General features: G+C 40.5%; 1 long non-coding RNA gene across 1 annotated transcript in view; it reads left to right on the top strand.

Annotated features, from left to right (window-relative positions):
- Positions 1-13,583, top strand: part of LOC125319456 — a 40,932-nt gene extending 27,349 nt beyond the window's left edge. Inside the window, exon 3 of the long non-coding RNA XR_007200737.1 lies at positions 7,714-13,583. This is a non-coding gene — a long non-coding RNA (uncharacterized LOC125319456). The remainder of the gene's footprint in view (positions 1-7,713) is intronic.
- The last annotated feature ends 13,506 nt before the right edge of the window (positions 13,584-27,089 follow it).

The following is a 27,089-nucleotide window of genomic DNA, read 5'->3' as shown; positions in this document are numbered from 1 at the left end:
TCTCCTTAAGCTAAGACCAAAAAATTACATGGCTATGAACTCTGAACGGAAAAAATGAGGGACAGGTGCTTTTGGGAACGGGTATGAACACAGAAATGAGATGAAAAAGCTCACCCAGAACTTATGAAGTGTCCTGAAATGCTGTAAACTTATGCTGTAGCTTTCATGGGATGAGCACCTGCAATTAGGTAAGGCATTAAGGGTCATAGTTCTGACCCCTTTATTTCAATTCCTTCTATTGAAAGTGCAGGAGATTTGCAAATGTTTGTGTAGAAATGAGGGACAGTAAAGCACTGGTGGCACAAAACCTGTCTCTCCCAGCCAAGTGGCGCAAAGAGGCTGCTCTTGCTGTGCTGCAGTCCCCATGTGAGCTGGCTTAACACAAGTGTTGGGTTGCACTGATGCAGCTATGCCAGCATAACCCATGTAAACCCATCCCCCAGAGCCTGCCCAGGCTCCCATACAGATGTGGCCTTGCTGTTTTTGTGATCTATGTTTGCTGACAGCTTGGGAGGACAAAGCAGATGCAGTCTTTGAAACAGAGACCTTCACAGAGCACAGCTTGTTCAAGGATCCTCCCTCTTTCTGGGCCCAGTTCTGTTAGCAAACCCTGGCTGCATTCTCAGTGAATGCATGCCTGTACAACACAAAACCTGTGTTGTAACAGTGGTTTTAGATGCTTACTGGGGAAACTGGGGAGAAAGACAATTTATTTGACCATTTGGAACTAGAAGGAATATAGATCTTAGAAGTCATTCTAAAGGGTGGTCTTTAAGATGGTCTTGTATTCACTGCTCTGCAGACCCCAGGCATGGTATCAATAAGTTTAATAAGGCAGGCAGTTTTTACAGTTAGATGAATCTCCTGATAAGCAAGGTCACAGTTACAGGGTTCACAATCCTCGAGTTCAAAAAGGTTAGAAATCTAGTTCCCCTGACAGTTCCAGAAAGCATTCTTACTCTCTACCTAGCAAAACAGATGGTCTTACCTCCATATAAGCCTTCCACTGATTCAGACAGAGAGCTGAACAATGCCATGTGAGTAGGAAGATCGCTTCAACAATTAAGAAGGAGAAAGGTATTCCCTCAAGAATTTTGGCAGGAGGCAGTTGCAAAAGGTCCAGGTATCTTGCAAGGAACTTTGTGCTTCATGCAAAAGTTCTGAGATCAGTACTTACATTTCTGTAAATCATCTAGCCAGACATTTTGAAGTTATCTATCTCCATAATAGCTACACTTTTTTTTTCTTTCCAGGAGGATGGTGTGGTGGGGAGGAGGAAGGTCTAAAATAGTGTTTCCTTTTAAATTTGAGGAATGAGAAAGTTTGCATGATATTCTGTGAAACATAAGGGCAAAGCGATAGATACTCCTTCAAGAAAATAAATAGATTAGGTGCAATTGCCCAACACAATATATATTACCAATTAACAGCAGCATTAAACCATTCCAAACAAAATCATTAATTTCTCTTTAATTTGCAGCATTAGTTTGGTGTCCTTATTTTTTAGAGACTGTGAAGCCAATAAATTTCCAGACATACAGTGTTTTGCTATCCAGTCCAATGCACATAAAGTAAAATATAAATACAGACCACTTAGTTCAATAGGCAAAGAGATTTCACTAAGAGAAAGCAAAATAGCGGCAGATTTTTTTTAGTAGAATTTGCACAAAGCTAGCTGGCTTTGTACCAGTGTGATTTGACATCTGCAGCAGTAGTGGAGCTAGTGACAGGAAATGACCAGGTGCTTGACAGTTTCTGTTGGCTGCATCAGGTTGTCTTCCTGTAGGATGCAGCTGTTCACGTATTCTTTAGTGAAAGCAGATGGAAAATTCATGTAGCTAATTGGTACTACTGACATGGGAGTCAAAGAAATGTTGTTACTTTTTTTTTTCCCTTTGACTCCCTTTTCTTCATGCCGAGTATTAACATTCCAGATGGGGAACATTAAATTATGTAGAATTTCAAACAGAAAATGTTTTTAAGATGATGAAAAATGTTCATAAAATAAATAAAGGCTGCTGAAGCAAGGACACATGCTATCTATTTATTCAATTAGTAATAAAGTCCTTGTGGTATTCTTAAAGAACTGTGGAAGCTCTGACTGAAACAGTCATTATTTTTGAGATACCACTGTTGGATGAAGGGAAAATAAAATTCCCAAATTGAGTTGTGGAACAATGCTGCTTTGTAGATGCAGAGGTGCTGGTACTAAAGCTTTGTATAAATATGCATGATGAAGTATTTGTACAATTCTTTCTTGGTAGGACCCTAAGAGATTATTTTAAACTGCTGAGTTGAAAGTAAGACAGATTGCTTGATTACACTTTCTGAGAAAATATGAATTTATAAAAAATTAATCTTAATTCATATACTGTGTATGAGAGTTATTTATAATGCCTTCTTCTGCTTTAATATGCAAGAATATTAAGAGTAGTTCTAGAAATAAAAGGATGTGACTTGTCTACCTTTCCATATGACATAAATACCCAAAAATATTAATACTTTTTGTTTTCTCAAAATGTCTTGAGTTTTGATTTCCTATAGATTCCTACAAACAGAAACAGAAATTTGTGGAAAGCTTGGGACCCAACAAAGGCCTCTATTAACAGTAAAAGTAACAAATTTTAGTGTAAATGCTGCCTTAGCTTAAAATGCTGGCAACTGATGGACACATGAGACTTCCTTTCTTTAACAACCACTTTTAGCGTCATCATTTTTCATGCAAAAGCAAAATATTTCAGTGTACTAGTTGAACTGATAAGACCGGCTTTTTTAAAGCCCCTGTTTGTTTTCCTCCCTGTTCAGTCAAAATAAAATTGCATAGAATTCAAACAGAAAACGAAATCCTTATTTTTTTGCTGTTTTACCTCGTGCTTAAGCCCAGGGAGAAAAACCAAACAGCTTCATTATTCAACAAACCACTTGATTAAAATATTAGCTTTACTTACATGCTGTATATTTCTTCTAATTACTGGGAATCAGCATCAAAAACATTACATTATCTTAGAAAACATAACTCATTTACAGTTGGGGGATCTGCATTGTTCCCCTGAGAAATCCGCAATGAAGCAACCTGAGTTTTTTTAATCTTAGTGAAAGGGTATCTTAATGACCTTTTCCTGCCTTCCCCCACCAAATATGTTGGCCACCCCTCTGCAAGAGAGGTGTGTAATAACAGGACAGGACAAGGCAATGAGTAGGAATTGCAGCATTTTCTTCTAGAGTTTTCTTGGACTGCAGCTCTTCCTCCAAAACCTCTGCACAGCCTAGGCTTACATTACTTTGATATGTTCCTGGGAATAAAGGAGCAATTCCAGCATTACACTTCCCAGGAATGAGGGAATGGATGCAATAAATGACTGGGAGACCTCTAGACAAATGTACATCTTATTGGGGATCTCCACAGATCTTAGAGGTTTAGCGACCATTTCCTGCAGGTGAGCAAACCATGCAGTGTGAAAACCCTGGTGAGGTGTGAAAACCCTGGTGAGCCAGCAGAACCACAGGGACAATTAGCTGGTGTAAAGTCAGAGTGAAGTTCTTGGGCAGGTCAGTACAATGCTGATATTATTGAAAGTGCTGGTGGCTTGGCACGGAGTTTTAGCAGGGTTTCATGCTACATTTCAAAGATTAATCAAACTTGCTGTCCCATCTTTGGATGTGAAGCAGGCCTGTGAATTTCTGGAAATGTAATTCCACTTAAGATTTTTATCTTTTGCATTATTTTTTTGTTTACTTTGGCTAAAACTAGAAAAAAAGCCCAAAAAAAGCAGAACAGTTACAGAAAGGGGAAAAAAAAGGTAACCAAAGCCGGGAATAATGTGACAAATACTCTTTGTAGAAACAGAAAGAGTGATCTGATTTCAGCAAAATGGAGCACATCCCACCCCCTCACAATGGATGGACTTTTAATCAGAGACAGGAATCATCAGTCGTCAAACAAGGACTAGTTTTTGACTACACATACATTAAGCTGCATTAAAAACTGAAAGTTGTCGGGGAGGGCAGATAGTCCAAGCACACAAAGCAGCTGTGCTACAAGCACAGTAGTAAGTCCGGTAGCCTGTGCAGCATCACAGTAATGCTGTGAGGATGTTACTGATATCTAATTGTCACTTTCACAGACTGGGGATGAGTAGCATTAAATACCATTGGGAGAAAAAGCTGGCCTTCCTTCCTTCCTTCCTTCCTTCCTTCCTTCCTTCCTTCCTTCCTTCCTTCCTTCCTTCCTTCCTTCCTTCCTTCCTTCCTCCCTCCCTCCCTCCCTCCCTCCCTTCCTCTTTCCCTCCCTCCCTCCCTTCGCTCCTTCCTTCCCTCCTTCCTTCCCTTCTTTTCCTCTTGTTTCCCAGGAGAAGCAGTTTAGAAGTGCAATACCTCACAGGCTGCCTCATTGACTGGCATGCTGGAAAGCAACATATGGCACCAGACATCCTGCAGTGCAGTTTTGGACTGATGTAACTGAATGAACAGTCTGAATATAGGTCACTGTAATCAAATGCCTTTAAGTTATTCATACCTTGAAAATCTGCAATTGGAATTTAGAGCAGACAGTCTGCCTTATTCTTCCCACAAGGTGTATTTTACATTAAACAGTCATTTGATAAAATGTCTGATGTCAATACACAGGGACTAGTTTTAGTATGACAGATGGACACATTCACACTCAGTATCTGTCCCCACTTTGCTTTGATATATTCAACAGCAAGTGGATCCACAACAGGAAAACCCGAGAATAAAGAAGTCCCCCTCTTACCAGGGCAGGTGACAGAAGAGGAGGGGAGGATCTGGGATCAGATACACATTTTGGGATCCTCTCAAGTAGGGAGGAAAACTGAAATATATTTTCCCTAAGCAGCAGGAGCAGTGGTGTATCCTCTCCATCGTCTGACACACTTGGGGGCAGCGCAATGGTCATGCTTTTTGCAGCACCCCATCTGGAAGATGTGCTCTCATAATTTGGATTGTATGAAGCCACTAGTTAAGATGTGGGTGGTTGAAATCAGTGGCGCTTACACTTGAGACAGACAGTGCTGCCAGGGCTTCCCAGTCATTTTAGGAATGACCAAACATTAGGCGTAAGTCAGTGTAATGCTGTAAACTTGAGATCTTTCCAGATTTAAGCAACAGCTGAGTGACTTTTCTAAGGACTGAAATTTATATTTACACAGCTAATGACTATCTTAGATCTCTAAAGGCTTTTCTGGATCCCAGAGTATGATCTGTGAGAGAGGAAGCATTTTTACAGTAGGGTTTTACACAGCGGAACACCAATCTGACCAGGATACTAGGAGGTACTTAGGCAAGTTGATAGAATTTCCTCAGTGCATGCAGTCAACAGCATGACTTGCAGACTATTTTTTTATTCTATTCTTTCAAAGAGGAATAGATTATTTTGTATTGTTATTAGATCTGAAGGAGAAGTAAGACTACATCTGAAAAGCAAAGCTATGGAAAATCACATCTGTTTTCAGGGCAGTAATGGCTCAGCTGTTTGAGATCTTCTACAGACTAGTTGTAAGTGAAGCTCAATCATAAAACTTAATATGCTCATGCTCAAAGGAAGGTATGCTTAGACACACCTCTGGGATGATTTTCATCTAGCTTGCTTTTAGCGCTAGGAGAAGGTATTACAGAGTGGATTACTGCTATAATAAGGTTTTCTTATGGAGATTTAGAAGTTAATGTGCTTTATTAAAATATTCGTTAGTGGTTTTCTCACATCAAATGTTGTGTATCACATTAATAATTTTAATTTTTTATGCTACACATATATTTTGAAATCTTAAACATTAATGAACATTCAGTCTCAAAGGTCAGTTTAAACTGAAACTGAACTTTCAGGACCAGCTCTCTATGCCGCTCATTACTACTGAATAATATGATATTGGTGTGAAAAAATGCGTATCTCTCTTCATGTACAGCAGTAATATTTGCAGGACTCATCTCACAACAGCAATTAACAATTTAGAAAGCACGAGCCCACTGTGTCAAAAGGGAGCCTCCAATAGTTGAGGGATAAATAATTTCACCCACTACCTTGCATTGCATCTGCACTTTCTGAATTGAAGCATCTTCCAGGTTGTTTGAGTAGACTCTTACAAGAGCATTAGTTTGAAGCAGGTAGGTGAACATGAAGTAATTTCTGTTTCCTAAGTCTTCATGACATCTGATGCATGCACACAGTAATATAGGGAGAAGAACAATTACACATTGCTGGTAATTCAAAGGCAGTGCAATCAATTGCCCTATAGCTGTGACATTTTTAGCATGTTCCCTCTCACTCTGTGCGTGGATATATGAATACCTCCATATTTGATGGATTACTTGGGGCTTTTCTTCAAAAAACATTGTTAACACCCCCCATCTCTTAATTAAGGAGTTATCATCATGAAAAATGACAGAGTTTTCTGTCTTGTAGTTTTCTATAGCTAAGAATACTTCAGCATTTATTTTGGAGTTAGGGACAGATGCTGTGTTTGCTAAGATGACTATTCTTGAATCTTCCTAAACACGTGTTGCTGAGCAAATGTAGTTTATGGATTTTAGAGCAGCATTGGTGAGCTCTCATGCTCCCATCCTGTGGTTAAACCTCATTTTTCATCTGTTATACTGAATGGTCTCCATTTTAAGAGGGAAGAGTTTTTCTTTGGCATGTGTTACACAGTACTAGGTGAAGGAGAGATCTTGTGGACCTATGTGATTTAAAAATTTCTTGCATGCTTATTTATACTTGGCAACCAAAACGGTCCTTTCTAGGTTCTTTCTGTGTTTCTACACCAAACTCAAATGGGCATCCTCTTTGATATCCTAAGGTGGGAAATCCTTCATGATCACATAATGAGGCCTGTATTGGCTGTTTGACATGCTTATTATGAAACGATAATCTTGTGGGGTGAAGCAGAGCTGCATGAAAGCTTAGATGAAACTAGCATAGTCTAGATGCTTTTCTGTATGTCAGCTTTTCTCTTCAAACCTTTGTCCACCTCCAGTCTGAACTCCTGAAGAGAACATTTCTCCTAAGCTTCTGAAGATGTTCATGCTCCTTACCCATTCCCATCTTTGACCTAATTCGTGAAGACCTTGTTTTTTCTCATGTCAGAGCAGGCCTAACCTATTTGGAAAGATGAAACAAAGATATCACACAACATCACCTCTTCTCTTTTGGTTTTCAGGTTACTTTTTTCCCCATTTAATATTTGAATTTTACAAGGGAAATGACGAATACACTATGCAGCATGAACTAGCATTAAGACCCATGGCAATGCATTTCAGCTGTATTCAGACACACAACCAAACTTGCAAATGTTTGTCCTAGTAGAAATCTTCATTGTGAGGTTCTCATTTACTATTTTACTGCTTTGCTCATCTGCAAAGAGAGAGCCCAGAAGTAAATGTAGACCTGTTGGTCTAAGAGAGGCTGTGGATCTTCTTTCCAAGCCATAGACCCACTTAAAAATTAAACCACTTCTGAGAGAAAATTATAGTCCCTATCATTATATCATTGCAAGTTACTAACACAGAAACTCTCATGAAAAAAAATCTGAACTCTCTCTTTTCACTTTTAGAATTAAAACCTTTATTTAAAACTAGAAAGTGATTAGTCATCAGAAACAGTACACCAATACCTAGTCTGATTTGCTTTTTTATAATGTTTGACAGATTTTCTTAAAAGTCTTTCAAATTGGTCATCCTTTTCATTCTGGAAAAACACAGCTGCTTTCCCACCTTTGAACACACCAGTATTTGACAGGCAGTGGGAATCCATGTCTTTGAACAGGCTTTTACAGTCCTTGTCTGAGGCAAAGGTAAGTGTCAATTCCTCTGCAGAATTGTTCCTTACCCTAGTTGGTTTGTCCCTTTTCCCCAAAAGTGTCTTGCAGTTGCCTACTGTACTTATCTTTACTTCAAGGCCATTAAGACCACCTCTGGAGAAGGCATATACAGCCCTATCCCCGAGAACTGCCAGCATTACGGATGTATATCTTGATGTGCCAGCTTTCTTCTTGCTCATCCATAGCAGGCTGCTGCTTCACTGGCTATAAACCAGCAATTTTCCTTCTAGTTCAGGCTTCACAAGAATTAACAGTAAAAATCAGCCCTGGTTCTTTTAAAGACAACCTGTCTTCTGAAGGCTGCCATCGTATGCTTGCCATTGATGTCAGCCAAGCAAAGAATAAGACTCTAAAATGAGTTCAGTTGTTTTTAGGGTTCAGTAATATCTCTGTATCAAAAAATAATAAGCTTTTTACATCTGGAAGTCAGTCTACCAAAGACTTTAAAATTAGAGTCCACGAACAGGGAGAGATAGATGGTTGCACCTGGACATGTGGCACAACACCTTTTGCATCTCTGTTTTCCTTGGCTTGGACTAGCCAGATTTTGCTTGACAGTGCAACTGAACCCTAATGATGCTGTTTATTTGTTTTCAAACAGTGGAGAAGGCACCTTCATAGAACTGGCACTCAGTACAGAGCTGCTGTTCCACTTTGGGGTAGTGCATTCCCTATTATACTTATTGTTCTGCATTTATTCTATTGCCTGGTACTGTAATACACTGCTCTCAGTATGCTAATGGGATTTCATGGGGCTGCCATCACCAGCTTGATTTGTAACAGGAAGCCAGAACAATAAAGGCTTTGAGAAGAATAATATGAGAAATGCATGCCCCTATAGAGGGGCATCAATGCAAAATGAAAAACAACACTGTCTTCCATTGCTTGTTACTGCCATCTCATTTTCACCAGTAAATAACTAGTGCATTTCTCTCCACAATGAACACCAACAAAAGGAAGACAGCCTTTATCAACAATGGGCATACTATCGGAGGGGACAGAGAGGGCAGAATTCCTCTCAGGCATTCTGTACAGTCACCTGTGATTCCTCACTGCTCCCAAGACCACTGTGTTTAAAGAAGCTCCCTCAAATTTTACTTCACTGACAACCCACAACTTTCTATTAGAAAATTCACAAGGCATTAACAAAGGTTCTGGCAATTTAGGAGTAGGTTCTGATTAATGAACACATGAAGAACTTCTAGTGAAGATGTTTTGTCTACTCCCATAATTCAAATGATAATCTGCATTTTGTAGAAACAGAGTGTACAACAGTGCTGTTGACATCAGAGCAGCCACCTAGCAGCAAGGTAAGGAGGCCTTAGGAAATGGTTTCTTAATTTTCAGTGGGCATACATTAACATGACATAAGTTGGTCCAAAGTTACTGGTTGTTTTCTAAGTCACTCAGTGTTCTTGCCTTTATTTGGAAATTCAAATAACTAAAAGAAGATAGGTATTTTTATTAATTTCTGTCTTATCTATTTGCATTTCAATTATGTTGTTATTTCAGTGCAAAAAACTACAGCAGGGGATGGAGAAAAACATTGGAAGAATGATTAACATGAAGTTATTTCCCTTGTTGAAGACCAGATTAACCTTTCAGGAGCCTTTGGCAGGCCACACATCAGGTGCCACCTGAAATATGAAAACAGAACCAGCTGGTGTGGCATGCATGCAGAGGCAGTGCAGAACGTATTATATGGCTCACAGGCTGCCAGGAAAAGGTTGCATTAATATGCAGAAACCAACATCATCCCAGAACAGTTCCTCAAAAATTTACATGGCCCTGGAGTCTTTTACTCTACTTTCCCCCTTGGAGTGCCACAGCTTTGGGGTGATGCAAAAAGTGGCTGTGATGCAAACCAATTGTTCTGGATCACAAGTGCTCCTGCTTGTGTCTGCCCCCAGCGATTCTCATGCTCTCTTATCTGCAGGTTGTGTGCTAGGCACTGCTCCAAAAAGCACTTTTACAGCACTATTTTTGTGTTTAGCTTGGGAATTAGTTTATTTAGCTTGGGAATTTCTTAGCTCAGGTACTATGCCATCCTTCTATGTGCTGACTTCAGGAAGCTCAAGGAACCAGGCATTAGCAAGAGGCAGCAGCTGTACCTGGTGCACATCCTCCAAGTGCCCATATGTCCAGAAGTGTCAGAATTTTTTGACCCAAGACATGCAGCTCACAAGCTAGCTCTGGTTTGCTAGAAGGGTCTGACTGAGATAAATACAACAGCATTTCTGAACAGTGCCTGTGTGTTAGTACATTAGCACGTAAATAAATAAAAAGTAATGAATAACTGGGAGAACAGTTCTGCCTCCTGTCACAATTAAGCATACTGGAAGACTGCTGTGGGTCCATGTGCTATTTCTGATAACAATGCAGTGTGTTGAGGTGTCTCATTTCTCATGTACTCTAGACAAGTGTGCACGGTAACAATACCTGTAATCTACTGCAGTAGTTCTGCTGTGAAAGTAGTAAAAAACTGGCTATTTTGTGATGTATTTCTTCACTTAAGTGTGCTAGACGGGTTCTAAATTGATTTAAGTGTGACTTGGTTAAACTGTATTAAAATCTAAACTCCATTAAAATATTATCAATTGATGTGCCTTGCAGGAATTTTACTTCATGAACAAAACCATGGTTTAGAGATTTATCTCCTCTTTTCCTTGTCAGTCTCCTGGAATCTAGACTCCAATGAATGCATGAACAAATAGTTCAAATCTGTGACTGTTTCATTGTTCTGCTCTTTAGCTGTGATATCCCTGTAGGTTTTCTCCCTTTTCTGCATGACTGCGTGGATGTGCTTGACAGCTCACTGCCACAGACCTAGGAAACTTCTCTGATTTGGCAATGGTGTACAGAGAGGTAACAAATTTTGATGACAAAACCAAGGTGCTTAGGATGGCAATGATGGAGTTACCTGTGCAGAACTGTGGAAGAACTTTGTGGGACTATGGACTTGGAGATTAAAATTACAGATGAAATTTAACAAGATAATTACAGATGGATACACACAGGACATGGCCTTCCTCTCCTTTCCCCCATGAGTTCATAGGGAAAATATAAAATAAGTGGTCTGAGCTGACAGTAATGAGTCAGGACTTGGACTTGAGTTTGTAACAGAAAATTTCATGAAAAAATCTACTTAGTGGTCAAAAAAGCACACTAACTGTTGGGAAGTATTAGGAAAGAATACAGACAAAAGAATTTTACTATCGTGTCAATCTGTAGTGGGTCTATTTTCTTTTGCTTTCAGAAAGTTGGTCTTTAGCAAATATCCAGAAAAGGACAAGTCAAGACAATTAGAGGAGATGGATCTTGCACACACTATAGGTAATTACGTGGTAGGAATTCTTCACCATAGATTCCTGTGAAACCTAATATTTCACACCTAACATTTAATTTCATTTTTTAATGAAAATTGAACTAACTAATGGAAGGTGGATACCTGAAGCCTTCTAAAATGTGAAAAATCACCTCTGACTCAGGAACCCTACAAGCTGCAAGTTCTGAGAACCTAGAAAAGATTTAAGGGAAGACCAGCTGTATCCTTGCTTTGCTCTGAAGGCACCTCTCTAGGAGATAACTTTTGACCCATCTTAGGCCAGAAATTCTGACCAACTCAGGCAATTTTTATAATCATATGGTGTAAAATACATAAATAAACTTTCTAAAGCCCCTCCAGAGAAGGAGGGCACGGAGGTGGCGGAAAGGCTTAGCTTTCTGCTTCTCTGGTTGTAATAAGGTTTTGAAAGTGTATAGGAACACGCATAAAGACTGAGATTCAAACTGGATGTAAACCACCAAAAATGTTTGAGGTTCTTTAGACAAGAATTGCTCTAAGTGACAAAAGTTGATTGAATATTGCAGTTCTAGTTTGGAATTATGAATCTTGTGTGTAATCTAAGTGTTTCTCTTCGAAAATATTAAGTAGTCCCAGACAATTTAGCTGACAAGGATTATTCAGGTGCTTGTCTTTAAGTGGGGGGAAAAAGTACACAATGAAGAAAGAATAAACACGTTGAAAGATGGACTTTTGAGTTGGATTTTTTTTTGTTTGTTTGTTTTGTGGGTTTTTTTTTAACTATTCACAGCTAAAATGAATTCTAGGCTGTGTTAATTTCATTGTCTCGTACTTGCACTTGCAGGGAATTTTGGTCTTCTGCCAATTTGTTTCCAAGTGATTTTTGGCCAGGAAATATTAATAAATAGAGCTCTAGTAATTGCATGTTCTTTTTTTTTTAAACCATGTATTCATGGGTAAGTTATTTTTAATCTACTAATTATTTATGTAGCTTCTATTTTCCACAGTATATAAAATTTTGCTTCAAGCCTGCAAAATTTAAAATACTGAGATCCTGAAAATAATAAATAATTTGCATAAAACTGAGAAGACAGTTTAAGAATTCTGTCAATGAAAAACATTTTTTCAAGGAACAAAGAATATTTCGCTATAGGTGCCTATTTTGGCACAGACTCTTTCTTCAGTGTCTGTCTTGTAATGGACATCCCCCATTTTGGAAGGACAGTGGCTACAAAATCACCAAGACATCAGAGGTTACTTTTGTCCTAGAGTTCCTGATACGTTTGAGTATGCATATAAAACATAAATCTAACAGAAACATGTCATATTGTCTACTTTGCTTTTATAAAATCTTACTTTCAAAAGTTCAAATATCTGAAAAAATCAGTGTTTCTATCGCAGTTAATCCTAACTGGAAGATCCACTTATCTGTGTCAAGATGAAAGCATGAACTATCCCAAATAAAGGGCTTTCATGGCTAAAGTAGAACCAGAGTGGAGCTACACCATGAAAGTGTAAGACTGAGGTCCATACATACTGTCTTTCAATTGTAGCCCTGGGCATATCCTTCTTTGACTTAAAAGTCTTAAAAGCGCTCTGATTCAGAGATACTTTTGCAGCTCTCAGTGCTAAGCTCCGTGTTTCTGCCTGATACTATGCACGACTCCACCTATGTGCTACCCTCCAAATATATGTGACTCCTTGTTGTCAGGATCAGATTCTCATCTAAATGCTGGTGTGGTCAAATCGTTTGTCTCAGGAGAGAAAGGAGCAGCCACCACTCACTGGATAACAAAAGCATTCAGTCAACTTGTGGGAGACTTCGGTTCAGTCCTTCTCACAGCTTGAGAAAGCTTGCATGTAATTTCCCACTCCTGTGTATTCAAAGCAAAAAAGAAGAATGATAGTTGTCCTCATTTTCTTCCAGACTTTTAGTCAAGAGAAAGGATGCTGCAGGTTGCAACAGCAGAGCTCTTTGCTTGGTGAAAGCACAGGGTGCCTGTCTCTGCAGAGCACCACATCACCTCTTTGGTAGCTGAGGCATTCAGCACTGGAATGACATTGTTGTACGGTGGTGAGAAAGTTTCCCTGCTGTTACAAGGAGTAGGAAACAAGAAGTTACAGGGAAGGACAGGATGTCTTCCTCCCTCATTGCCTTCCAATAAAACACAAGTACAGTTTCAACTGCTTACTAAAGCTGGGCTCAGAGCTGGAGCATGGTGAGGGGCCTGCCTGCAGCCCTGACACTGGGTGTCACTGTGATTTCCTAATCACTTGCTCGATTTGCAAGATGTCCAGATTGTCCTCCCAAGGGATTTTGGCTCCATTGGCAGTATGTATGGGGCAGAAAACACCAAATTCAAAACTATGGATGCCGCTCCAGAGGCCTGCATGTTTCATATAATTTATTATATGGCCCTACTGGGTCATTTGTTACTCTACATACTGTATTAATTTGTGTTTTCTAAAAGCTCTCATATGAAATGCAATTTTATAGCTGAAGTGCCCTGCTCTGCTGTGTGGTCAGTGTGTTATCATTGTTGGATATGCATCACAAATGCATTTTTTTAGTATTATTATCAAAACTACTTTACATAGAAATTTTAAAGAAAATGAACTAAAAGTAGAAAGGTACAGCTACTACGCTGTGGTCATCTTGTGTACCATAGTGCATCAATGGTGTCTATAATCAACCAAACATTTCATTTACACCACAAGTGTTTGGTGAAATTGCACTTTTAAAGGGTACTGGTTGTTCAGATCTATGCAGTTGGCTCTTCTTTTGCTAATGTTTGAAAGAATTGAACTCAACTGACATAAATAGATATAAAAACAGTAAAAGAAGACATAAAATAAAGTTCATATATATCTGCACATGCCAATGAATATATTAGATCTAATACATTGTTCAGATACAAGACAGAGTTACCATGTCTATTATGCATCACTGATAAGTGATTTTAGGTATGGTTATTTAAAAGGTGAGGTAAAATGTTCTCCCTCATGAAAGCTGAAACTTACTATGTTACTGCATTTTACTGCATGGTTGAGTGTGTGAGTTTGTATGTGATGAGTTTTCCTCGTATGAATTATACTTGGTTCAATGTGCTAAGTGAGGGAAACGTGGGCTGTGGCCATCAAGGAACTGACTCACACCAAGTGCTAGGACAGTTTGTGAGGAACCTGGGCTCACTTCGAACAAACTTCAGAGCACCTTATCTTCACTGCCACTTGGATCATTCAAGAACGATGACCAGTATAGTTATCACCTACACCTCCTTCTGTGAAGCTCTTCTTACAGAGGAAATACTGAAGGCATATTAAAGGCTAGGAGAGATAAATGTAAGGGATGACTGGAAAGCCATTTTCACTTCACATCCTGAGCCTCAGAAGGTATCCCAGGTTACAGGCAAAAGGAAACACCAGGCTACCTCTCTGTGCTAGGCTGGGGTTGAGAGGCTGTATTTAGTAACGAGACTGTCTTTGATACACCTAAAGTAAGCTGGAATTAGAGTACCATCAAACTCTGCAGTTACGTCATTGTAAATATTAAGTCCCTCTTAATTTAAGGAATATAAAAGATAATGCCCAGTAATTTAAAACTCTTCCCAATATTTCTCTCTTTAAATAATAAAAGGCCTGAAGAGAAACTGGCTGTTCCACACTGATGAAACAACCAGATATTGGTTTTGGCTGTAGCTGCTTTCATCCTTATGAAATACTCACCAAATAACTATTTCTGGATGTAATATCTCTGGAAAATCTCCACTCCATTGATTCTGAGCATGTGTGTATCTGTACAATCAGCACAAAGCACTGGTGCATCACTGTTCTGGGAGCAGTTTCCCACAGTGTGCACTGATACTGCTGTGCCTTGCTTTGGCTTTTTTTTTCTGGGTGTGAATCTGTATCCTTCTAGAAGTGCTAAATATATTAGTACAGAAGAATTAGAGGGCATTTTGTGATTTTGAAATCTAATGACAAAACTAAACAGCATGACAAAACAAAATCAGCACTTTGATGCCTGTGCTTTGAAAAAAGTTGGTTCTAAAAGGTTGGTGACTCTGGCAGAAGAAGGTCTTCCTTACAGAGGTAGCTGTCTATTGCTCCTATTACTTGAGTGGCATTTGACCATTTGATATGGCTGTTAATACAAGAGAAGATAAAATCATATGAGAATCTGTCCTTTAACACTATTCCCTCTGTGGTGAGTTCACCTTGACTAGTTTGTCAGCTGCCCACCAACATGCTAATCTTCTCTATCACTCTCTCTCCAACAACAGGACAGGGGGAGAAAATGTGCTGAAAAGTTCATGGGTAAAGCTAAGGCCAGGGAGGTCACTTACTAATTACTGTCAGGAGCAAAATAGACTCCACTTGGAGAAATTAATGTAATACATCACCAATTAATTATAACAGACTAATATAGTGAGAATTAAGAATAAAACTCAAACTCCTTTTTCTACCCTTCTTCCTAGGCTCAGCTTCTCTCCTGCTTTTTCTACCTCCTCCCTTCTAGCAGTATGGGAGGATGAGGAACAGGGGTTATTGTCAGTTCTTAGTGCTTCACCTCTGCCACTTCTTCCTCACACTCTTCCCTTTGTGGTCCTGGCCATGGGATACGGTCCTTCACAAATTGCTCCAGAGTAGGTCTTTCCCACAGGGTGTGGTTCTTCAAGAGTTTCTCCAGTATGAGTTCTTACCCTGGGGTGCAGCCATTCAGGAATGCCTGCCCCAGTGTGTGTTGCCTGCAGAGCCACATCTGCCAGAAACCCCCATCTTCCGTGGGCTGCAGCCTCCTTTAGGGCACATCCACCTGCTGCAACATCAGTTTCTTCAGGGGCTGCAGGGGGATCTCTGCTCTACCATGGACCTCCCCTGGCAGAGCTGCCTCACCGTGGGCTGTGCCATAGTCTGCTCTGGTACCAGCAGCACCTCTTCCTGCTCCTTCTTCACTGAACTTGATATCTGCAGGACTTTGCTCTCACATTTTCTCACTCTTCTCTCTCAGATGCTGTTGTGCAGCCTTTTTTACCACTCCTTAAATATGTCATTACAGAGGTGCCACCAACATCATGGACAAGCTTAGCTTTGGTCAGCAGCTGGCCCACTCCTTCTGTCCAACATGGGGACACCTTCTAGGGTCTTCTCACAGAAGCCATCCTGTTACAACCCATCCATGAAGGCAAGGGTAACTGGGGTTCTTGTTAATAGATCCCCTGGGGTGGATTAGAGTGAAGTGACACTGAATGGCCTGTTTTTATGTATATATCTGTGTATTTATATATAAAATATATTTATACTGATTTTAGAGCAATCTTGTTTGCAGTGGAAAGAAGGTATGTAGCTATTTTTGGTTATTATCTATAGAAATCTAGCAATAGGAAAGTATAAAAACTAACACTTAAGAAAATACATAAGGAAAAGAAACAGAAAGGATAAGAGTTGAAAGGTACACAGTCACCACCTGTGGATCCAGTGACAAGACTTGATTGTTTCAATTTCAATATCCATTGGGTGAAGTCACGGTCTCAGTCTTGATCTGTCTGGGGTGTGGGAAGGGCCTGAAACACAGAATTCAATGTGTCAATTAATATGGTCAGGTGGGAATGCCCAGGTACCTCCCCTAGGGCAGTTTAACACTGTTGCAACACTGTGTATCTGTTGCAACACTGTGTATCACAGCCAGACCTCTGGTGGGAGGCCCCAGGAATGAGTCTGTGGGTTCTTGGGAGGTCTTTGATGGTTTATGACTCCTCCTAACACATGGCAGCTGCCTCTCACGTTAGTGTAGTTGAGCCAGCTATGCCCCATCAGAAGGGATGAAAACCCTCAGGCCTACATGTGAATGTGAATGTCACGATAAATCCCCCAGGAGGTAGTTTTACACCTGAACCATCTGCGTAAGGGAGGACACTGGCATGATAAAAAGCACTACCCTATCTCCACAGGGTTGGTTTCTTTTTCCCCATCTGGCTCACAACCCATCCTGTTGCTAAGCAAAGACTGGTTTGCCACGGTCATCCTCTGGCGGTGGGTGTTCCTCCCTTCTGCACCTGGGCTGTCCTTACGCAGATCAGAGGTTTCACTGCACACCCAAAACCTCTCCTCCTGCCTTTCAGCTGCGGGTTGCAAACTGGCCTCAGCAAAGCACCCACTCTTTGGGTCACTGACCCTTAACATTCCTGTCTCTCACACACCCCTGTGGTCCACGTGCTACCAAAACCTCACCAGGTAACCCCAACAGACTCTAACATAGAAGTACACCATGGAAAGGAAAAGGAAGTACAACAGCATAAAGTCATGCATTACCAATGCAGGATGGCCATTTGTTCTATAACTGTGCTGTCATTTTGCATTTGACTGTGTGGCCCAACCTTGACAGGAACCTCGTCTACACTGAAATTCAGACTTCATATTTTCATCAGAGGATAAAAGAGTATGCCCTACACATTTTAACATTTTGTTTCACACAGCAGGTTATGTTATGGCACATATTTGCAATGAACATTCTAAATTGTGGCAGAAGAAATGGTCTGTAATTTATTATCCATTCCAGGAGCAATGCTGTCCTCCACCACAAAGAATTTCCTCACAGACCTCATTCTATGCATATATTCATCACATAATGTACCTATATTCCATATTAGATTTTAGGTCTATTTACCAAAGCATGTGCAAGGCTCATGTTTTCTCTTGCTCCTCTTTAAAACAGTGAATACATTATATATGGGTTCCAAGTCTCAAATCAAGCTCCTACAAGAACTCCAGAAAAACTTGTTTGCTGACTATCATGTTACTGTCATACTTTCCACCTTCCTAAAGTCACCTAATTGTCATGAATTACCAAATGAACACGTAATGCAGAAAGCTTAGCAATTTACTGTTTCCTCAATTAATCTGAACTTTTGTTTCAGATTGGTTCCTGTTCTCCAGTTCCCGAATTTTTAATGCACCATTTCTTACTGGAACACAAAGGTTTAACATCTCTCACACAAGACTCTTGGTGGCATTTTATCACTTGAGTGTTTCCCTCCCACCCCACATACTTTTCCTGTGTGCAGTCTGGGTGACTTTTTTTCCTTGCTCAATGGCACACACCACAGAAGTGGAAAGATTTGAAATATGAGTTCAGTTACAATTTAAACAGCAGTAATGGTACTGTATTACTTCAAGCTGGTTTCTGCACAGTTTTTTCACTGACTTAATTGCATGAAGTGGTGGTATGCTGGTGCATTCTCCTATAGCTAATCTTATAGTAAGGTATAAGGATACTTTCTGTACCTTTAGCTTACTGCTATTCTCTTCCAGGACCAGGTTCTGTGGGTTTACATACTTTTATATCAAACTGACTGCATCTGTCCTTGAGGGCAATGTTGCACTTTAATGGTATGGTTAAACACAACAACTTTTGTGTGTAGACAAACCCTCAGGGCTCAGACAGATGCTAAGTTTACTGCAGCTCAACGAGTTAGTGCACATCAGCAGAGCCACAGTAACCAATCATACACATGCACTTTGTCTGTCCCAAATGTGAGGTAAAAGGTAAGTGCTTACAACTCTCTTGCTGAGTCTCTCTTTTTTCTTACTTTAGCCAATACTTGACATGGGATTAACTTCTGTACAAGCACAAAACAAGTCTGACTGAATCTAAAACATATAGGAGATCACTTTTTAAAAAGCTGAGGAGGACAGAACTTCCACGGGACAGAACTGATCCATTTAGAAACCAGTACTGGAGAAAAATAACTGAAAGTTGCCTTTAAAATGAATTTACTGACTTTTTCCTCCTGTAATTGACTTAAAGCCCTGGGTCTGGGATACAAAATAGTTGCAGCATGAGGATGCTGTGACTCCAACCTCTACTTCTGGTGAGGGTGAGGGCGTCTCATTGGGTGCTTAGGCTTACATGGAGAGACAAAGCCTTTTTCCTCAATTTGTTCCTCAAATATATAGGTCATCAAAGCAATTTTAAAATCAATGTAAACTCTGAAAATGAGCCAGCACCCAGTCCCTCAAGATTACTGTGATGTGCTGAGACTGCTCGCTCTGACAGCAGCACTTTGCAGGCTCCAGAGTTTAGTCATCTTAATGCAGGAAGCCATAAAGTAAAGCAGTACAATTGTCTTACAGATCACCACTAGTGTACACCAGCTGTGATAGATTTGGCCTAACTCCATCTGTGTGTGATGCACCAAGACAGACGGGTCAAGTGTAACCTTGCCCACTCTTTGCAGACATGAGAGGTAACCTGCCCTCATGCAGCGTGTTGAGGAAGGACCTCCTTACAGATACTTGTAGCATAAATGAGCAGCAGTTGTAGCACTAATGGCCTCTGAAACTTAGCATAGTTCTAATGGACCAGCAATGTGGATAAATAAACCCCCTTGCTGTAGAAACATGCCCTTAGACTGATGTTATGCCAATTCTACTGCTGCAGAACCAGAACACACTTTCTCTAGCTGGCCCTAGTGTTATATCAGCTTTCCTTAAAATTAACCATAAATGTGCTTAGGACAAAAGACTCACAAAAATATTGTTTTTACACTCTCTCACTCTGCCTCATATTCAAGTTTCTGCTTAAAACCTTCTTCCCTAGCCCTCACTGTCCTGCCCTGTCACTGAGCTTAAAGGAAACAGTGAAGATAATTACTATCACTTGCAGTGGAGCCAGAACTGTGGGCTGCAGAGTTTTTTGGGTTTTTTTTTGTGTCTCTACTCACCAGGCCTGTTCTACATATTCTAGGAGGATCCTCTGATAGGGTATATTAAGAGCTGCTGACAGTCCCAAACTGAGATTACATGGCTAAAAAGTAATGGCACATCTTCAACATCCTGGGCTCACTGCTACTGTGCATTCCCAGTATACAATGCAGACATTTCTAGCCAGATTTTTCAATCAGTTGAGCCTATTTTTAAAGCATTTTAATTTTTCTTCTGTGTTTTTTTTTCATATTTATGCATTCATACATTCTGAGTTACTAAAACTTTGTAATGCATATTTATATGACAACTCCAAACATTATGATGCCTTGTTTAGAAATTGAAAAATGCTGTTTTGAGGCTGAATTATCAGTATTACTCAGAAAATTACTTGACGATGTCATCTGAGGCTGACACATCATAGTAGTTATTCTTGCAGAGATGTAAGTCTGCTTAATAGGGACATTCAGTACTTCCTATTCTTCTTAAATATCAGGGAGCGGTTTTTTGCAATATAGCTGAGTGGGAATAAAGACAGTAGGGTAAATATGACAAAATGCAAACATGAAAGAAATATATATTGATTATGTGTACAAGCCTGCACAGTTGGAACCAAATATCAAAATAATTTCTAGCCTATCAGGCACATGTTTTGTGATGGACAACAAAACAAGTCTCACATGAAGTGACCACTTGATATCTTGACAATTATTTAGTGTCAGCATCAGTGTTGAAGCTGAAATGCATTAGTATCAAAAGTATAGAAGACTAGTTTCTACAAGAATAAAATCTGATCATTTTCATATGAGCCTAAATGACTTCAGGCAGGATTGTCACAGATATGGGAATAGAAATGAATTAATATTCAAAATTACACAGGGGCATGTGGGGATTATTTTGCAATAAAAATAATTTCAATTTATTAAAAAATTATAAGCATGAGAAACATTCCAGGCTAATGATGATCATTACCGGGCAAAAAAATGTGGCTGTTGATTTAGAATGAAATAATTTATGTGTAGTATATATTTACTCAGTCTTAATCAACATCACAGTAATATAAATCATTATTAAATATTCAGGTGAAAGCTTGAGGTCATGGAGGGCTCTGCTATATTCTCTTTCAAGAACTCAAGGGATAAACAGGGCAAATTATGGCAGATACAGTCATGCGCCGCTTCCCTTCTCCCCTCCTCTCCCCTCCCCACATGTCAATAGATCCCTTGGGGACTCTTCCCACAGAAAAACAGCATGGCAGGTGCTCTCCACATCACTTCTCCAATTGCTGCGACCTCCAAGGCAGCAAGCATCAGGCAGGCCAGGTGGCAGCGCTGAAAGGAGCATCCCCTGCCCCAGTTCTGCTTCTAGGGCTGCTGGAGAAGGAAGAGTTCATCTGAGGTTTAGGAGGAAAAGAAATAAATTATATTTTTAAAAGAAAAACTGTAAAGATTTTCGCTGCTTTTAAAGGCAGGGGAAACCTTTTTTGCTAGTTTGGTCTTTCCGTGATAATAGAAAGCACAAGCCTGAGGGTGGTAGGAGGAAGAAAACATCCCGCTGCAGAATTATATAGGATAAAAATAAGGGCTTGAATCTGAAACCATGGCTCCTTTTGCTTCTCCTACCTCCCAGAGAGAAATGGCCCAGTGCAGTAAGCAGAGCGAGTGTATCAGTTATTGCCACTAGAGAGCTGCCAGATGTCTGCTTCGCAATTGGAAAACAAGGGGAAAAAAAACCAGCCCAGCCCAGACACGGGGGCGGGGTGGTGGAATCTGATAGTTAGTATCAGAACCCAGGGAAAATTAGCTAATGTGTATGTCGGAACAAGAAATCCTCCCTTCCTTGCAATTACTCAAAATCTTGGCTTGCCATTGAGAACGCATTTTAGAGCCTGGCATAATTAAGTGGAAAGCAGGAGCCAAAAGGGGAAAAGCAAACCGTTGAAAAGAAGAACTAAGAGACTAAAACCATTCCTCATTTACATATTTTGCCATAATTTCAACAAGTTCAGCCAAATTGCATTGGGCCAAATTGATACTGATATTAAGCAGCAGCAGCTCTACTGGCTTAAGAAGTCATTCTGGACATGTTCTGTAAAACTGAGCTCAGAATTTGGCCCAGTGTTTGAAGAGTATTTTGATCATATGTAAGTTTCCTGGTATTACAGAAGTGGAAGTTGCTGAAAAGCTTGTGGCTGAACCACCTTTCAGACTGCTGTCCTGTAGTGAGGAGCTATTTGTTCAGCAAGTACAGCTGGACTTCACCCCGGTTTTTCTCCTGTCTGGTGGCCATCAGTCCGGCCCCAGGAGTACAGAGCGACCTCACTTCATGTCCACATTGTGCTGACTTTTAATTTTATCTCACTGACTCCCAATTTAGTGCCGGAACTTGGAAGGTGGTGCAGTGCATCTGCATCCAATCCTGACACTGGCTGGGAGGGAGAGGAAGGAGGCTGGGCTCCCTCCTCTATCTACCAGCCAAGAGCTCCCCAGGGCTGCAAGAAGCCTTCTGTCTGTGTTGAGTTCTGCATTTAGCAAAGAGAGCTTGGTAGAGAGGAAACTCAGAGAAACTCCAGGTTTTCAGTGGGTCTGACCCCAGGTTTGGTTTCATAAACCTGATGTCAAAGCCAGCCAGAGCACTTTAGCAGTGCTTGGCCATGAGATTTAGAGGTTCTTACGAAAACTCCAAGAAACATTAAAAAAAAAAAAAAAAGCTTACCTGCAAGATAGAACCCTTCATTTCACACAGCTGTATTTAAAAGTCTCATTGGACTGAATTCAAGCCTTACTACGAGAAACTGCATTCTTTAGATCCTTGTGCTGAAAAGGTTAAAAAAAAATCTTAATGAAGTTCTTTGCAATGAGAAAGATTTGCTCTTCACCCACTGATGGTTATAGCAGCTGAGAGTTAAAATTAAAGTTTAGTACTGGCATTTTTTCATTGCTGTTTTCAGTGGTAGAATGTGATTTCTTTCTGTTTTAGCAGCCTTTCATATTTGTTTAGAGAACTCAGAAGGGAAGTAACTTTTGAAATATTATAAATGGTTGACTTGTTGCATAACGTGTATTTTCCAGGCCCTTTGCTTGTTGTTGAGTATTGAAGAGATATTACAACTGACAGAACTGTCTTTTCTTCCAGAACGGAAATGAATTAGTAAATGTGAAGTAAAAATGGTCCATTTTGTGGAAATCTTAGAAGGAGAGGGGAAGAGACAGACAGATGGTCTCACCAAGAACTAAGTATAAGCAGAAAGAATAAGATGTATTTTCATATTGCACAATGAAAGTTCTTCAGTCCCACAGAGTATTTAATGTTTGTGTTACTACTGGTTAAATGGACTTCTATTTTTTCATTCTTCTGGTCTGTATCCACTGAATTGTTATTTTTGTTCAGCTGCAGCTTCAGAGCATTTAGCGATCAAATCTCCCCATAGGATTTGTTTTTGCAAAGCCTAGAAGTCTAAGTAATTTTTCGTTATATATTTGGTGTAGTTTGGCTGTTGCTAGGTTAATGGGAGGGTTGCTTTTGTATTATTACTGTGCACATTAAAGAACAGGTATAGGATCTCTCGTCTGGGGAATTAGTAAGTGAACTATTTTAGTCAAGATACAACTATTATGGGACCAAACTCTGCAGACAATCATCTGTGTCAAAAGGAATTGCAATGAGGGAAAGCTAGGAAAATTAAGAGGTTGGAATGTGGTCCAGCACACTTCAGAGGTAACACCCACATATGGAGGGCCTCCATCTGAAAACATGAAAAGCATCATCAGGCCTTTGCCCTCATGGCTGGAGGAGAGTGAGACCATGCTTCAAGTTTGAAGGTCCCAAAAGTATTCCCTCATTGCAAGGCCCTCCAGCTAATTACAGATAGACATGGGGAGTAAGTGGGCAAAGGCAAAAACATGGTAAAGCCCCATCTGTATTGTCATTCATGAAAGTAATTTATAAATATTCAGAGGACACAACTGTTTGCTCTTGTGTGCTCAAGGACCCCTAGAGTCCCTCTGGCTTGCGGGACTGTTACAGCTGAGAAGTCAACCTCCTTCTTGAAAGTTTCTCCTTGTGCAGTCACAAATGTCACCTGATGCTGGTCAAGACAAGAAGTTCTGGGAAGTAGATCCCTGCACCTTCCTCTCTCATTATTGCACTTACCTCTGAGAAAGGTGGAGAGCTCCAGCATCGCTCAGATTATTTCAGAAAGCTTCTCTATAATTCTGTTATAATGCATTGTACAAACATGTAAGTCAAATGATGCTACTTCATTTTAATGTGTAAAATTTCTCAAGCAATAGTTTGGATGAAACAGAAAGAATTTTAGGTTAATAACTGAAATCAGCATTAACTACAGGACTTTTCATTGTTCCTTTGACTGATGTCTCTAGTACCCACTGCTGTTCACAAGACAGGATACCTGAGTACAGAGAAGTATCCCTGTATAGCTTTCTCTATCATCCTATTTCTCAGGATGGTTGTGCAAATCTGCTTCCTACAATCAGATTTTCATAGATTTCATTCATAGATCAGATTTTCACAGAGCATAGAAGAACCTCTTCATTCAGATTACATGGAAATAAAGCTTCAAAAAGATACACCACACAAAATCAAGTCTTTATCAATCATCTAATAAGTATTTTGCAGGATCTGTCCCAAACCATGGGATTCTCATTAGTTTAGGCAACTCAGGGAAGATGATCTCGGTTTTTAAACCCAGTTTTTAAACTGAATGTCATCTTTGAGTTCATTGATCCATTGAGCTTTCTGTGCCTCCCATCTAAGCTTTAGAACTAGGTTCCTTTTCTGTAGAAGCACAGCAAAATGTTTTGGGGTCTGAGACAACATATACTTGGGATAATAAGGATGTCGTAGTTTTTAAGTTCTACTGGAGCCCACATTTAGACGCAGACTTGTCTTCTCTTGAGTAGGAGGCAGATCTTTTCAATGATAGTGCTCTGAATTACCCTTCTGAAAAGTTGTCTCATTACAGAAAAAGTCAAGGCGTCTTTGCTGAACATCTAAATCACATGCTGATTTCCACCTTCAGGGCTGACACAAGTGTGTAGACATGTAGAATCAGCTAAGTGAAATTGCGAGGAGCAGAGTAGCTCAGGTCCTCTGCCATACTCAGTAGACAACTATTCACACCTGCCAAAAGTTTTGGTATGCTGCTGGGAGGAATGTGGCTGAGCAGGATGGTCAGAAACAGTACGGGTGTGTGCTGGGCCAGGCTGGAAGCTGTTTTATTACCTCAGCAATTAGGGAAAGGCATATCTGCATAAGAAGGAGACATCATTCCACACTAGCTTCTTTTAATTGCTGCCCCAGCTCTCTGGTCAAAAGCAACTGGGCGTGGCTCCGGTGAAACAGTCTGCAACAAAGCTTAGAGCTGGCCATGGGCAGACTGTGCACATGGGCAGATGTGACAACCCCTGTGAGAGAGCTCTGGGGACAGAGACTGCCACAACGAGTAGAGGCAATGGCCTTGGCACAAGGGCTGCTCCCTGCAGCTGAACATGCTTCCCTCTCCACCAGCCTTTTTACCTTTAGGGGGCATTTAGCAGTGGCAGGACTGAGCTGCTGTTTCTGGAGGGAGCCAAGCAGCAGGCTGCTGAGCCTTCAAAAACAGGGCCCACGAAGGAGGAAAGAGGTAATGATGACTTTCCCATCTGCCATCCCTGCTGAGTCCTTCTCAAGTTCACAGCTCAGGGATAGGCAAAGTCAATCCAGTCTGGTAGAGGACTTCTCTCAATTCCCTCAGAGGATTAAGGGCTCCATTAAATCTGGACAAATTGAGGATCTGTCCAAGGAAGTTATTTGCTTTCCAATTGCATGTCAGCAAAATTTTCTTTCTCTGTATACTACAGAGGAGACTTGATAAGCTAACAGTTCCATGCCTCAGTGAGTGGGCTGGGAGAAATTCATGCTGTGGATCAATTCCCTGGCCATTCCTGGTGACTTCTGTACCCATCTGGAGAGATGAAGCACCAAAGGTTACAGTGGCATCTCCTTGTACTTGTAGGTGGAATTGCTTCTGCCCTTTCCCTATCTGTCTTCAGGCCAACAGGCTCAAAGCTGGAAAGTCAGGTAGGCATTGCTGGGAAGCCCTTAACTGTGCCCCAACACCCCTTCTATACCACAGACTTTGCTTCACTGGGGTTTAGTGTGAGCTGTTTGGCTGTGGTGGCTGCTGTAGTGACATCCCAGTGCCCTTAGGTGTGGGGAAAGGGCCGGTGGATCAGCAGGTTTGTGCAGAACAGTGTCTCCTCAGAACTGGCAGTACTGGCAGCGCTTCAAGTGTGGCGTGGAGCTGTAATTGGAACCATTTGTGGTAATAAAAATCCTCTTGCTATACATGTGTGTTGTATTTAGGATGTGCTTATGGAGTCATTGGGAGTTTTGTATTCAGCTAGGACTGGTCTCACAGGCAGCATGCACTAGTCTATGGAGGGTCTGTTCTAAACCCAGCTCTCTCCAGTGGTTTTAGATGAGGCTAAAAGAAATTTTCAACCTCTGTAGGCAAGAAGTGAAGAAAACCATATTGCATTAATTTTACACAAATTGCTCAATATGGAATTTGTCTACAGTAGGACAAAAGTCCTTCCTTTTGTGGAAAAAGCTACAGGACCACCAATGAACTCTATTTTACTACTCATGAAAAAAAATTAGCCCTGCTGTGCCGACCATAGTACTACAGCTGCCCTAGGCAAACAAGCACATCCATGTTTACAACTGGACAACCTTCTCCCACCGGCTTTTACACTGCTCTGGCAGTTCTGAGAACCATCATTATCTCACATCCATAGCTCCCATACAAGGAGGAAAAGTCACTGTTCAGTTTGTGTCTGTATGCTACATCTCTATGGATACCTCCAAAAACTGCTTGGAGGTTAAAAAAAAAAAAAAGATCAAGTGTTTATAATAGAAGAAATTGACAAAAATATTTAGTTTGCTATCTAAGAAGAAAAACAAAAAACCCACACATCCCTTCCAATTCTAAGGACACCATAAAATAATAACACAAGAGACTGATGTCTGAGACTGCAAGGTTATTGTTAATGGACTAGATTCCCAGGAATTTGTGCAATATTAAGGAATAAGATGATGGAACTTTTACTGCATGAGGTACCTGTTCTCTGAGATGTTAACAGTATCAAGGAGGAACATGCACCGTCACAAAAAAGTTCTTGTCCAAAGCCAGTGGCTGGTCCGAAGGAAATGAAGGCTTGTATGATTTCTACATGGGCATAAACCAT

This window comes from Corvus hawaiiensis, chromosome Z (assembly GCF_020740725.1).
Source record: "Corvus hawaiiensis isolate bCorHaw1 chromosome Z, bCorHaw1.pri.cur, whole genome shotgun sequence".
NCBI classification, from domain to species: Eukaryota; Metazoa; Chordata; class Aves; order Passeriformes; family Corvidae; genus Corvus; species Corvus hawaiiensis.
This window is presented reverse-complemented; position numbering and strand designations above follow the sequence as displayed.